Source organism: Leopardus geoffroyi, chromosome C2 (assembly GCF_018350155.1).
Source record: "Leopardus geoffroyi isolate Oge1 chromosome C2, O.geoffroyi_Oge1_pat1.0, whole genome shotgun sequence".
NCBI lineage: Eukaryota > Metazoa > Chordata > Mammalia > Carnivora > Felidae > Leopardus > Leopardus geoffroyi.
Window position 1 is genome coordinate 18,291,935 of NC_059333.1, and position 16,400 is coordinate 18,308,334.

Here is a 16,400-nt window from a genome sequence, read left to right on the forward strand (position 1 = left end):
ACAAAGAGCTTTACCGGTTTTAGAGCTGCTCCTCTTCTTGCATCCAGGCAGGGAACCTAATTCATAGCCTTGCTTATTGCTGAAGACAGCCTGCAGCCTATCTGAACAGGGAGCTTAACCAGAGCACACAGGAAGCTGCATAGCCCATCTAACAGCCCTACATACCGTGGGACTCGAAGAGAGTGCAGCCCTTGGCTTCCTCCATCTGCACAGCATCACCTGACGAGGGAATTCAGTGGACACTCAGGCCTGATTTGTGCCCCAAACAATGATTTGTATGGGTCCTGAGCCCTGGCTGCTGCCCTGCCAGAGCAGAGAAGCAGGTGAGATAGCTCCATCTACTACTAGATATAGACCCAGTCCCAAACATCTAGTAAGCCTGAGCAGAGAATAAGACAACTGAGGACCCCATCCTATAGCTTCATATAGATAGGGAACCAAGCCAGCAATCATATCCAAGTATTTTCAGCCGGTGGTAAACACACTCCATCCCTCTCTTCAGTGTTTGAATAGATGCCTTGCCCAAAGAAGTCCATAATAGCAGGTCCCACCTGCCCAAAGGCATTCCAACAGACACACCCACCTAAAATGAGCTGACTACTGAAGAGCTATCTCTGCCAAAACAAACCTGTAAAGTCTGGAAAAGGAGGTTAATTACTCAAATGCTCAGGGCTGCCTGGGTGGCTCAGTCAGCTAAGTGTCTGACTTCAGCTCAAGTCATGGTCTTACAGTTTGCGGGCTCAAGCTTCACGTCAGGCTCTGTGCTGATAGCAAAGCGCCTAGAACCTGCTTCAGATTCTGTGTCTCCCTCTCTCTCTGCCCCTCTCCAACTCTCTCTCTCTCTCTCTCTCAAATATAAGTAAACATCAAAAAAATTTTTTAATTACTCAAATGCTCAGATACCTATGCAAGAAATCAAGGCTCATGAAAAATCAGGTAAATACGTCACCACCAAAGGAAACAAATTAAGCCCCAGTGACTGACCCTAACGAAATGGAAATCTATAAACTATCAGACAAAAAATTCAGAATAATACTCCTAAGGAAGTTTAGTGAATGATGTGAAAGCAGAGACAGACAACTAAACAAAATTAGGAAAACAATGCAGGAACAAAAAGAGTTTGACAAAGCAACCAGCAAAAAATAAAAACAAAAACAGAAATCCTGCAGTTAAAAGATACAATAACTGAACTGAAGAATTCAATAGAGAGTTTCAAAAGTAGACCTAAACATGCAGAGAAACAAATCAGCAACCTGAAGGATAGGGCATTGGAAATTACCCAGTCAAAGGAGAAAAAAGAAATTAAAACGGCAAAGAAAACCCTATGGAAATTAAAGGTGAATGAAAACCAACAATATTTGCATCATAAGAATTCCAAAGGAATAAAAGGAGAAAGGGACAGAGAGTCTATTTAGAGCAAAAATGGTTGAAAACTTACTGAACTTGGGGAGATAAATGGATATCTAGATCCATGAGGCCCAAAGGATCCCAAATAGGTTGAACCTAAGGGTATAGGGCTACTCTAAGAGGCATTATAATTATATTGCCAAAAATAAAAGGCAAACAACAACAACATTTAATAGAACCAGGAGAAAAGAGAACTTACATACAAGGAACCCCCCATATGACTATTGGTGAATTTCTCAACAGAAACTCTTCAGGCCAGGAGAAAATGGGGTGACATACAAAATAATAAAAGAAAATAACTGTCAACAAAAATTCTACACCCAGAAAAGCTGTCCTTCAAAAATGAAGGAAGGATAAAGATTGTCCTGAACAAACAAAAGCTGAGGGGGGTTCATTACAACCAGACCTGTCTTGCAAGAAATGCTAAAGGGAGTTCTTTAACTCCCCTTATAATTAACACAAAAATAAAAACACAAAAAGGTAGCATGAATCTCACTGACAATGGCAAATATATAGTCACAATTGGATTATGCAATATGGTAATAGTGATACACCATTCACAACTCTAGTTTAAAAATATTTTTTAAGAATGTAGCAAAAATAACCATAAATACAATAACCTGTTGTTATTTGCACCATATAAAAAAACCATAAATTGTAACAACAATAATCTAAAATGTGAGAGGCAGAGGGGAGCCTAGGAGGCTCAGTTGGTTAAGCATCTGACTTTGGCTCAGGTTATGATCTCACGGCTGGTGAGTTCGAGCCCTGCATTGGGCTCTGTGCTGGCCGCTTGAAGCCTGGAGCCTGCTTCAGATTCTGTGTCTCCCCCTCTCTCTGCCCCTCCCTTGCTCGTGCTCTCTCTCTCAAAAATAAATAAACATTAAAATGTGAGGGGCCGAAATAAAAATGTAAAGTATAAAAATTCTATTTAAGTTATTAATAGGTTTAATATAGGTTTAAAATAGAGTGTTATAAGTTTAAGATATATTATGCATGCCTCATAGTAACCACAAGGGAAAATCTTGTAGTAATAACACAAGAGAACACAATAAATAAGTCAAACTATATTGATACAAAAAAAAAATCAAAAACACACACAAAAAAGACAGCAAGATAGGAAACAAGGAACAATGGATCTACAAAAGAATGAGAAAAAAATTAGCAAAATGGCAATAGTAAGCCCTTACCTATAAATAATTACAATAAATGTAAATGGATTATATTCTTCAATCAAAAGAATGGCAGAGTGGATAAAAAAAATTCAACAATATCAGCCTTAAAAAAGACTCACTTTAACCTTAAATAAAAGAAAAAAAAGGCAAGTATAGCTACACTTATATCAGACAAAATAAACTTTAAAAGTAATAAAAAAGAGTCAAAGAAGGTTATTATGTGATGATAAAGGAATCAATACATCAAGAAGATACACAATTGTAAATATTTAGGTGCCCAAGAAAAGAGCACCTTAATACATAAAGCAAAAACTAACAGAGTTAAAAGGAAAAATAAACAGTAATCCAATAATAGTTGGAAACTTTAATACCCCACTCTCAACAATGGATAGATCATCCAGACAGAGAATCAATAAGGAAACAGTGGATTTGAACAACACTATAGAACAAATAGACCTAGCAGATGTACACAGAACATTCTGTCCAACAGCAGAATACACAATCTTCTCAAGAGCACCTAGAACATTTTCTTGGACAGACCATATGTTAGGCCACAAAACAGGCCAGCAAATTCAGGAAGACTGAGCTCATACCAGTAGTGTAAAACTAGGAATCAGTAATAAGAGGAAAACTGGAAAATTCACAAACACATAGAAATTAACATTTTCCTGAGCAACCAGTGGGTCAAAGAAGAAATTAGAGGAGAAATAAAAGTTTATGGAGACAAATGAAAATGGAAACACAACACACTAGAACTTATGGGATGCAGCAAAAGCAGTTCTAAGAGAGAAGTTCATAACAATAAATTTCTACATGAGAAGTAAGAAAGTTCTCAACAACCTAACTGTATGCCGTAAGGAATTAGAAAAAGAAGAACAAATTGACCCCAAGGTTTGCAGAAGAAAGGAAATAAGATCAGCACGGAAATAGAGAATAGAAAAACAATAGAAAAGGTAAACCAACTAACAGTTCTTCTTTGAAAAGATAGAATTGACAAAATCCTAGCCAGACCAACCAAGGAAACAAGAGAAAAAAATTAAACAAATCAACAAAATTACAAATAGAAAAAGAAACATTACAGCTATTACCATAGAAATTCAAAGGAACACAAGAGACTGTTAGAACATAAATTAGTGCAGCCACTATGGAAAATAATATGGAGGAATCATTAAAAAATTAAAAATAGAACTACCATATGATCCTGCAATTCTGCTCCTAAGAACATAACCAAAGATACTGAAAACACTACCTCAAAAAAGATATCTTGTACCCTCATATGAGTTCATAACAGCATTATTTACTATAGCCGAGACATGTAAACAGTCTAAGTATCCATCAATAGATGAATGGATAAGGAAGGTATGGGGTGTAGGGTGGTGTGTGTGTGTGTGTGTGTGTGTGTGTGTGTGTGTGTGTTTGTGTGTGTGTGTACACAATGGAATGTCATTCAGCCATTAAAAAACGAACAAATCCTACTATTTGAGACAACAACAATGGACCTTAAAAGTAATATGCTAAGTGAAATAAGACAAAAATAATCCTGTATGATCTCACTTATATGTGGAATCTTAAAACAGTAACAACTCATAGATAAAGAGCTCAGACTTGTGGTTTCCAAAAGTGGGAGGTGGGAAGAAGGGGGATAAGAGGAGTTTAAGATAAATAAGCACTAGGGATGTAATGTACAACATAATGACTAGAGCTAACACTGTTTTATGGTATATAGGAAAGGTGTTAAGAGAGTAAATTCCAAGAGTTGTCATCGTAAGAAGACAATTTTTTCTTTTATTCTTCTTTACTTTCCTTTTATCGTGTCTATATGAGAAGACGGATGTTAGTTAAACCTATTGTGGTAATCATTTTACAATATATGTAAATGAAACCTTCATGCTGTGTGCCTTAAACTTACACAGTGATGCATGTGAGTTATTTCTCAATAAAACTGAACAACAAAACTGTGTATCACTTCTATTCATTGAAAGAACACTGTGATAATCATAACTTCCTAGTAGCTGGTTAGAAAGATCTTTATTACAAGTCTGCTTAAACACTGCACTGCATGCCTAAAAGAACACTGGGAGCAGATGATCAAATGTTTGTGTCATTTGGCAATTAAATCTAAAAAGTTTAATCCAACGTCATTATCATAATTTGGTGAAATCCCAAAATGACACTAAGAATTTTGCTGAATAAAATAATCAAAAGAAATGCCTTAAGGTTTAAAATTACAGTTCCGATCCTCGTAGTTAGGAAACTTAGTAGTTAATATACATAGCATATTTTTCTTTCAAATACATTGATCTGACTGAAATGTACTCTGTCAGTGAGATCTAAAAGCTGGATTTGTTTTAAATGTACTTGCTTGAGTCTTAGGCACTGACGATTTTCTGGCTTATAAGACACAAAGCATTCAAGAGCTCCAGCCTATTCTAGTGACTGAGATTTTAGCATAGTTTTAAAAGTACATGTGCTTTATCTCTCTCCTGTAAGTGTGATCACATCCAATTACACCGCAGCTATGTGACTCAGTGCTGGGGTCTCTGTGACGTTCACAGTGTTGGTTGCAAATGAACCGTAAATTCCTTAGGAAAAATGGAGAGGAAAGGAGCGGCGGAAATTGAATTCTCATCATCTTCGCCATCAATAAACATTTACTGCGTACCTCCTATGTTCTGCAAACATTACCCCCATAGGAGCCATTTCAGTCCGCACCTTATCTCTTCTTTGAGTTGTTTTATGGCTACCCTTACGGCTCAGCACAGGCCCAAAGACCTACAACCGATGACTATTTTTACTATTTGTAGTTAGTGTCACAAGAGCATAAAGGTGAACGTTACCAGTATAGACTTTTGGAGCTCACTGATATTTTCATAGATGATACATCTGAAAGGAAAACAGCATATAATGTGAAAGCTTTGAATTACGGTTGTTCAGAAACCAATGTGTGTGCTGTGGCCAGCGTCTACAATATGCAATAAAGTGAAATGACTCATTATACCAAGGGTTATATTTTAATTGTCTTGTGTCCGTTTTGTTTCACCCTCCATTTCTGCTGATTTAGCCTCATTCTTTTGTACAGAAACACAGGGCTGAAGCCGGATAGACTTTATTTTGAATCCTGTCTCCTGCCTGTATTATTTGAGAGAGGCCACTTCATCTCTATGAAATTTAACTTTCTGCTCTGGAAAATGTAAATAATATAATGAGGTTCATCAGGTTTTGTGAAAATTGCATGAATACACGCAAAATTCTAAGTATAGTGCCTGGCACATAGAAAATGTTCTGTAAATATTAACCAAAAATAAATTAACAATAACGTAAGGACGGCAGCCTCTGGAATCGTGCTGTCCAACACATTAGCCACCCGCTACATATGGTTATTTAAATTTAAATAAATCAAATTTAATTTTAGATGAAAAATTCTTTTTTTTTTTTTTTTTTTTTTTTTTTTGGAAAATTCACGTCTTCAGTCTCACTAACACATTTCAAATGCTGTATAGCCTCAGGTGACCAGTGGCTACCATACAGGGCAGTGCTGCTCTAGAAAAATCTAGGCAAAATGCAGTGAGGTAGCAGGAAGGAGGTTACGAAGAAGGATACAGTCATCTCGTCCAGGAGAAACAGCTTTGCCAGCGAATGGTGACATCCTCCACAAATATGTGCAAAGAGGCCTTTGCTGTGGAAGTGAGGCCGGGCTCTGCAAGAAGCCCACTTGGTCTCTCCTCAGGGCCAGAAGCAGGGGAAGTATTGCAAGAGCTGAAGGGCTAAATCTAGAAGAGGGACCCTGGCCCAGGAGCTGGTGAGACAGAACCACAGGCCCTTCTCAAAGTCTACTCAGTTCTGCTGAACTGCCCTGCTCCAGTGTGGAAGCCATTAGAGGAGCATCCAGGGCCAAACGTATCTTCCTAAGGTGAGGCACTGAGGTGTGCTCTTCCATTATCTCATAATCTTGTTCCCACCACCAAATGAAAGCCGAGCTTACCATTCTTCCATTCTATTCCCAATCCGTCCCTGCTTAGCCAAATCCATTTTGCCAACTTTTGGCCGTAAGTGAGGTCAAGTCCAGGATGCATCAGACTATGTTGAGTCTGTCAAAATAGTGGAGAGCTGGGTGCTATTGCTTTATTTTTAACTTAATTAAAACACCCTAACACCACAATGCCAAAGTCATATGGTCACATAATCGCTTTCCAGATCCTCAATCTGAATGTGGTTGAAATGCGCAGTTTTAATTATAGGGCCAAGTTGCAAGGGAGAGAGCTGAACTTGTAAGTCCAGTGCTTTTCTGGTACGACCCCACTGTGTGGTATGACTCATTTCAAAGCGCGTCAGGACCTCCAGAAACGAAAGCGACATAACTGGATTCAGAAAGATCTCCAGGTGATTCTGATTTCCACCCTAATCCCCACCACACCCCTTGTGACTTACAATGGTTAAGGCAGAAGAAGGAATGAAGGCTTCAGAGTGAGAGACCGTGTTTTCTCTCACCTCCATCGCCTTCTAGCTATGTGTTCTGAGCCGAGTAACCTGGTCTCCACAACCTCGGTTTTACCTAAAACATGGGAACACCACCACCTTTGCCACGTTGTTGCCATGATTATAAACAGTATACAGAAAACAACTGTCATAAAGATTCTCTCTGGGTTGGTGAGTCCGACAGATACAAATATATATGCCAATTCTCTTTCCAGTGCTTGTTCTCCCACTTCTGAGCCTTACCACTTCTGTGAGCAGATATAATAGTTATCCATTGCTGCGTAACAAACTACCTGAGAATTTACAACCTTGAAACAATGTTAACGATCTCAGTTTCTATAGGTCTGGAACCTGGGTATGGCTTAGCGGGGTCCTCTGACTCAGGGACTCCCACGGGTCACCTCCACGTGCACCTGACGAGGGCCTGCCTCCAAGCTCTTTCCTGTGCCTGGAGGACTCTGTTGACAGGCTTCTATTCCTGGCGGGCTTTTGGACTAAGGGCCCGATTTACTCACTGGCTGTTGGCCAGGGACCACCTGCAACTTGAAATATGTCTGCTTGCTTCCCCAGCGCGAGCAAGCAACGAGAGCCCTAAGGCGAAAGAACACGCTAGCAAAACATAGTGCCAACGAGAGGGGAGTCACAGAGTTAAACGCTGATCTTGGAACTGACATCCCATCACTTTTGCCACGTTCAGTTCCTTCGAATAAGGCCACCAGGTCAAGTCTACACAAAAGAGAAGGAGATTACACAAGGGCACAAATACCAGAAGGTGAGAGCACTGGCTATCTTAGTAGTCAGCCTACCACAGGAGGGATATTTTTTCTCATTCTCTGTGGGTCCATTATGTGGAGTTTAGGCAATCTTTCCTAACAGGACTGTACCAGCTCCACAGCTGAAAGAATCACAGGGCCAAGCTTGGCTGTGATCAAATTGCTTTTAGTGAACTGACGGGGCAGAAAGGAGCCGCGACGATCCCAGAGACATGCTGACTGGGTGAGTGTTGCATTCCTAAGGAACACTGAACCGAGATCCACAAGGTTGTGTCTCTCGCGAACTTCATCTATGAGCTGCGATACAGCACATCGAATTTTGGCAGGGGAACAAAGTAAACCAGGTACCACATACCTTATGGACAAGTCTTAACGTGGCCCCGGTTCTAACCTTTGTTTTAACTTCGTGCCAAGATATTTAATCTCCATGAAGAAGAGAATTCCCAGACGAGTTTCCAGGTGAGTGTTCAGTGGACCAAGCTGCTACCTAACCTAATCTGGAATACCTTCACTAAACATGGAAAACAAATCTAAGGAAATGTTTGCAACCACAGGAACGTGTGCTGGGGACTTTGCCTTCTCTGGATGCATTAAAAAATAAATGGTTTTAAAATGTTCAGCTAGACCCTTTGATTTTAACCTGTTTCAGCTCTGCTTTCCCTTTTCCTACCCAGCTTTGAGCAGCTTTCGAGTGTGTGCAGCCCGCCTCCTATTAGTGCGAAGGGGAGGCAGGGGGATCCTTTTCTGAATCACATTTGGTCATAGGCAATAAGTGAATAAGAGATCTCATATTGTCTCCATGATCTGAAGGATGGATAGAACCAAGTGATCTGATTTTCCCATTTCTGTATCTCATTGTGAGTTAATGTCTCCATTATCACACAACTTGCGCCTTATTTTCGTGGTGGACTGGGAAGAACGTGAAGGCAGTTCAGAAGAATTAAGTCGTAAAGTCCAGTCCTTTCTGCTTTGTCTATGAAAATGCATTTGGAGACCACTCCCTGGGTCTCTCACCACTCCCTGAACACACAAGACAAACTTGCTTCTTCCTCTTCCTTTTTTTTAATGTTTATTTATTTTTGAGAGACAGAGAGTTTGAGCATGAACAGGGGAGGGGCAGAGAGAGAGAGAGAGAGAGAGAATCTGAAGCAGGCTTCAGGCTCTGAGCTGTCAGCACAGAGCCTGACGTGGGGCTCGAACTCACAAGCCGTGAGATCATGACCTGAGCCCAAGTCAGACTCCTAACAGACTGAGCCAACCAGGCACCCCCAAACTTGCTTCTTCAAAAGGCTTCTCACTTCTGTGGACCCCCTGCTCATCTTCCCACATGTAGCAAAAGGGCTTATACTCTGGGAGGTGTGATGATTTCTCCTGTCAAAATTCACAGATTCCCACTTCTGCCCGTTTCTACCTAGTTTGTACCCTCCTTGTATCCCTTGTTACAGATTTGTTAAATGTTTTTAAGAATTAGAAGAGGGGCGCCTGGGTGGCTCAGTAGGTTAAGCTTCTGACTTCGGCTCAGGTCATGATCTCACAGTCCGTGGGTTTGAGCCCCGTGTCAGGCTCTGTGCTGACAGCTCAGAGCCCGGAGCCTGCTTCGGATCCTGTGTCTCCCTCTCCCTCTCTGCCTCTCCCCACTCATGCTCTATCTCTCTGAAAAATAAATAAACATTAAAAATTTTTTTAAAAAAAGAACTAGAAGAAGAGAGTTTACAGTGAGTAGCATATTCTCAGTGGGGTCCGTAATCCAAGATAGGGGTCAGAGAACTGGCACAAAGGCTATAGTCTCAGTTTTTAATTGATGGTATACATCGATCCAGATGTAGCTGGATTGTGTCATTAAGTACGGTATTAACACATGTCACTCAAGTAAATGAACATGCTCCTCTTGACTGACTCACTTAGTGGGAATGAGACCACACACCAGTTTGGGAGCTGTGCTCTTATAATTCTTCAGATTAAATCTGGGCTCATTTTTTACATAAAAAGAATACCAACCAAATATCAGAAAATAATTGTCTCATAAATCACATTTCCCATAGAACAGATTACAATGTAATTTAGACTTCACAAGCAGTGTCCAAAGGATTTGCTAAAGGCATTTTTACTAAAATAAGATTTCATCGTTTTCCCATTACCATTTCCTCAGGGTATGTTAAAAAAAAAAAAGAAAGAAAAGAAAAGAAGAGAAAAGAAAAGAAAAGAAAACCCTGAATATTCAGAAATGAAGCAAAAAAAAAAAAAGAAAGAAAAAGAAAACTGGTGGAAATAGGTTATAAAATGGCTGCCATCCTTTGTGCTGTTATCATTTGATATGTATAGAGAGCATTAGTGCGTTTATCCAAGTTCTGAAAAAGCAGTTATACGATTGTAAAAAGATTCTCAATGAAAGGATCCTTAGAAATGTATTACCTTGCATCATAATAATTTTTTTGGTGCCAGGCACTGTTCTAAACATTTTACATTTAATTACATTGAATCTGCCGATCTCATCGTATAGGTATTATTATCATCCTCATTTTGCAGATCTAGGAACTGTAAATGTATCATTTCATAGTCCCAAAAAAAACCATCTTTTGGTGAGAATAGATTTCTAATGATGCAAAGAAATATATCCATATTTACTCTTTGCTTGTAGAGCTACCTGTGGTGATCCTGTCACTGATCACAGAAGCTGCCTTTCCATGGCTTGGGTTCTAAACAGATAATTTTACGTGTTTGAACAATCTTAATGACTCATATCCTTGCTTTCATCCTTCTGTTGCAATTCATCACTTTCTCTTCTTCAGTTCCCACTTTTATGTACACTGTCGATGTGATGGAGAGTAAAAGGTCCCTCTGTTCCCTGATAAAGCACCTGGTCCCAGCAGACACCTGCACCCAATTATCTCTCAGGGCATGACTTTCACCAAAACAGAAACCACTCTGAATTTTCTGTGAATGCCCTATATTTCTTTGGACCAGTACAAATGAATGAGTCAATATTTATTTTTCAAAAAGAGAGAGAGATAAAGGAAGAGGATATCTGCAGAGTGATGTAAATTTTTAAGTGATTTTGAAGGGACAGTCATGAATGTTGATAGAGTATATGAAAACTGTGAACACTGGCATCTACTTTGTCAGTATCTCAATATTCCTATGGAACTGGTTGTTGACTTTCAGTTATACATTCAGAAAGTAAAAGAAAAAACTCAAGATCCCTGCAGAATTTTAAAGGGAAAATTACCTACAAGCAATAAAATAATAAATTAGACAATAGCAATATGTTAGAAGAGTTAGGGGAAATGTTTAAATAAGAAAAAGGCAGTAATAGTCTTCTATATAATTCTGCATAAACAGCAGAGTTCTCCAGGAATCCAGGAATAAAGTAGTTTTTCCCAGCACAAAGCTATATATGAATGAATGTCAAAATTAAAATATTTATGAGGTCTGCGTTTCTCCAGGCCAGAGCAATCTAATAAATGGTATTGCCCCATTCTGAGCCTCATTCGTTACTGTAGGACTTCCAGACTCCTGAAAAGTATAACCTGTGATTAGATTTGGGAGTCACCAGAGTATTTCTGGGACCTCTCAGTTATCAGGTAGCATCTTCTGCACCTCCTCTTTTACCGAGGTTATTGACCGGACATGCCAACCACTAAATTGCACGAAGGTCACGTGGCACTGCCATGCTGCTAGGGACACTGGTAAGATGGTTTGGTGTGCCCAGCCACCAGCACCATCATTGCTGCGGGGGATCCTGTGTTGCATCGTCACTGTCCACTATTGCAGCGGCAGAACTATCCTGGAGAATGACTGGGGTGCTGTGTCTGCCTCTGGCTGTTGTTGAAACCTACTGGCTGCGGACTCCAATAAAGTTAGGACACAGACACCTTGAGGCCTGGGCCACTGAAAGGGTAGAGTCCCCAATATGCTAGCGCTTCCTCTATTCTTTCCATCTTTTAACAAACGAATAAAATGTTGTACCCTGAGCTAAATGGGAAAAGAACTCTTTCTCTTTTACTGAAGATGCCAAGCTCAAAGCAGTTCCCAATGTCTCAGGGGCTATCTTGTGAAACTATTTCTTTCATTTTTGACCTAGCATCCTTTTCTCTCCCTTAAACTTAGACCACAGATCTACAAGGAAATAACTGTAGGACAAATTTTCGTGATAGACATTGTGCTCTTTTCATTAAAAAAAAATTCTACTCTTCTCTGAAAACTAGGACATTTTATGGGAACGTAATTCTGCCTCTTTTCCTCCCTTGAGATGAAACTTGCCCAGGAGACTTCATCATCTCTCATACAAATAAAATCTCGGTGGATCTGCTCTACCACTTACGCTTTCGGACATGCTGGGAACGAACAGCTGAAATTCAAAGTGGGCAACTGCATTCTGCACTACAAGCAAAATACAGTGGTTTCAATGACTCCCAGTATGTCTCCTAGTAAAGAACAAATAGCCATGGGGCGCCTGGATGGCTCAGTTGGTTAAGTGTCTGACTCTTGATTTTTGGCTCAGGTCATGATCTCATAATTCATGAGTTTGGGCCCTACATCAGGCTCTGTGATGACAGCGCGAAGCCTCCTTGGGATTCTCTATCTCTGCCCCTTTCCTGCTCATGTTCTCTCTCTATGAAAATAAATAAATAAACTTTAAAAACTTAAATTAAAAAAATAAGAATAAATTTCCATAAAGCAGAACTTAATTGAAACTAGTGTTTGGTCAAATTCAGATGAACTGAGAAAATAGTTTTATCAACCTATTTAGATGGACTCATTACTTATTTCAATTTTTTATGTGAATTTGACTGTCATTTTGGCAATCAGTAGACATGTTCTTAAAGACTGGTCAGTAGAAACCAAAATAAAGGCCAAATGTTTATCTATCATATAATAATTTTTAAGCAAATATATGGCATGACATAAGATAACCTAAAGTGTTGATGAAAAAAAAAACGTTGAATAGATAGAAAAGTTAAAAATACTCTTTGCATAAAGCCTTTCTGTATCACATACCTCCCATTCTGTCCATCCAGATCTAATCTCCACCCCTCTCCCCTGTACCTCTTCCCAGGGAGTCATACTGTATGGACTACATCAGTGAGCTCCCTTGCCTATTGGGCTTCTGGTTGAGTTTGGCCAACAGGGAGCCTCCTCAAGAGAGCAGAAGGAAAACAAAGAATAAGATAGGGTATTTACTTGGGTTATTTATTTGGGCTGTGCCTCTTACAAAGAAGTCTTGATTCTCATGGGATTCACTCATCAAGCAGCCGTTTCTGCCAACTCTTTCCTCTGCCCCATTCAGACCCAGGGCTGGTAACACTCCACACTGATACTAGCCTGGGTATACTGTGCAGCCACTTGCAATTTCCCTATACTCTACCCACACATGTCATTAAAGGCTCTTCCAATTACCCAGTTTGAGTGTGCCATTTGTTTCTTGTCCTGACTGAAACATGCATTCTTTTTTTAAAAATTTTTTAATGTTTTTATTTATTTTTGAGACAGAGAGAGACAGAGTATGACAGAGAGATTGGGAGAATCCGAAGCAGGCTCCAGGCTCTGAGCTGTCAGCACAGAGCGTGACGCGGGGCTTGAACTCACGGAGTGTGAGATCGTGACCTGAGCTGAAGTCGGACACTTAACCGACTGAGCCACCTAGGTGCCCAAAACATGCATTCTTAAGAACATATATCTGAATATGAATCATGTAATATATTAAAATAGACCAGAGGTCTCTTCTCGACTGCTCTGGGTTTTGTTACCTATTTATTTGAGAAAGCAAGCAGGACACCTGAATTCTAGTCCCAGCTCTACCACTAACCAGCTTCAGGACCGTGAAGAATTCTCCAGAACCACTGTTTTCTTGAAAACAAAATAAAGGTGTTAGATTGAATGACCTCTAAGATCATTTCTAGTTCTGTGATCCTAGGAGGAACTAACAAATTTCTTCTGGCAGCTTCCAAGAATGAACAAGCCAATAAAAATAACTGCATAGACTCATAAGGATATTTTCATGTAACATCCCTATTTCTTAAGTGAGGAAATAGACAGAGAATAGACAGACTTTTTCAAAGTCACTGGTGATAAGCAAACTTCTTAGTGGCCATCAGCAGGACCTCAAAGTCATTGCTTTTATCCACTGCACTATGCCACTTCTGTCCACACTTGTTGGTTCAGCGTGTTATTGCCACACCCTTTCCTGTGCTTTGCACATACTGATGCCCCGTCTTTCTTATTTCCCGATCTCATTTGAAATACCAAATGATAATATTAGGGCTTCCCTAACAACCTGATCTGAGTAAGTCTCTAACGGCGCCTTACCATTGCTCTGCAGCACCATCTCCCGTGTGCTGCCTTCACAGCACTTATCTCCAGATGTACTTAAATATTGTTTACTTGTTTCTGTTCTGTCCCCTTTCTCCATTAGACTGTAAGTTCCCTGGGACCAGGGGCATGTCTGTTTAACGTACAACTCTATACCCAGCATCCAGTAAAATGTCTGGAAAAATACAGGCACTCAGTAAAAGTGTCTGTTAAATTCATTACTGAATGTGTTTTCCAGAACTGCAAACTAGGGTATGGGATGTTGTTGCCCAAATGCTATAATAAGAGAACGTTTTTAAATTTAAGCCCACAGTTCTTAAATTTGAAGCGATCATCTCAAGACACTCTCTCCTTCCCTCTTTTCTCCTTTTCTCTACAGCCTTCCCTGATGGGAATGATTCAGAATGACGGGTGGTACCACCACCACCAAGAACCAGGGAGTCTTTGAAACAATGTGGTAGCATTTCAGGTGACACTATGTCTATGGAGATGCTACTGGCATTTAGTACACCACAGAGGGCAATCACATAAAACAAAAAATCGTCCTGCCCCAAATGCCCCAGGGGTCAATATTTTCTCCAAGATCTGCCTCAGATACCTCCGACTCAACCCAAAAGGTACAAATCCATGATTACGTGAAGTATCATTAATTTTTCATGTTTCAGATAGTTAATGACCCTAACACATGCCGTTAGCAATGTCAGCTGACTGGCTGGCCTGAGGAACAAAGGGAGTCGTAAACGTTCCACCTCTATTCTCTTTTTCGAACTTCAGAGACTGATGGTCACACAGCAAGAATATCTCAAGTAGCGTATTGGCCTCTCTCACTGCAATTTTGCTTTGACTGCTACGTTTCACCCAAGTGATGGCCACACGTTGCTGCCTCCAAGAGACAGATGCAAATATCCATTGTTCGAGTCAGGATGTACTTTTACCTGAGAGCAACCTGCATTCTATTCAAAGCGGAGCTTCATTTTATTGTCGGTGAAGAGGCCAGTGATAAGTTGTGAGTGTACAAGTTGTTGGGAATATGAATAACTGACATTGAACATAAGTCCTTTTTATGGTCTCCATTCATTAGGGGAAAATCCAATCAGGCAGCACTGTTTTCATGTCATCAGGCTTGAAATATGGGTTGGAAATAAAAACATTGGCTTCTACTTGTCCTCAGCATGGATTTAAGTAATTCAGGCCTTAAAACTATGAGATAGCGGTACAATTAAAATAGTAGAGGCAATATTTCTACTTATATGAAGGGGAACAAAATAGAAAAGTCCATCAGGTTACCCAAAAGTAAGCCTGGTACATTTGTAGGCGTCCACTTTAAAATCACTTTTATCCACTTATTCATGCATTCGGGCATTTACTCAATCAACAGATTTTTATGGAGAACATATTTTGTGTCAGACACTAAAGGCTGGGTTGCTAGCAATGAAGAAAATGGGCACGGTCCCTTGACTCATAGAGATTACAGTAATCTCCGTGTTCTGAACGAGGAAAAAAAAAACAGCACAAAACACGAGTCACTACAAAATTAATGTATTAAATTCAATTGTAGGAATTTATCAAATGCAACTGTCAGGTCACATTATCCTAAGAGCAACCCTATAGGTCATTAAGATTGAACATGTTATCTCAGAGGCAGGAATGCTGACATCCTGGGAGGTGAAATGGCTTAGCTGAGTGTAATCAGAGGAAGCAGCCAGCCTGGGGCTCTTACCAGGTAAACACAGAGGAAGCAGAGAAGATCTTCATCCACACCTAAGGCCGACAGGACCACTAAAAGACAAAATACAACCGTGTGTGCACTTCAGCTAAAGTTAGGCTCATAGCTCATGTCATCTAAAGATTCTTGCCACTTGCTACAGCGTGGATGGAACTAAGGTGTATTATGCTAAGCGAAATAAATCAATCAGAGAAAGATAAATATACAATTTCACTCATATGTGGAATTTAAGAAACAAAACAGATGAACATAGGGGAAGGGAAGCAAAAGTAAGATAAAAACAGAGAGGGAAGCAAACCGAAAGAGACTCTAAAATATAGAGAACAAACTGAGGGCTGCTGCAGGGGAGAGGAGTGGGAGGAAGGACTAAACGGGTGATGGGCACTAAGGAGGGCACTTGTTGCCATGAGCACTGGGTGTTATATGTAACTGATGAATCATTAAATTCAACTCCTGAAACCATTATTACGCTATATTGGTTAACTAACTTGGATTTAAATAAAATTAATTTTTTTTTTAAAAAATTGGTGTATC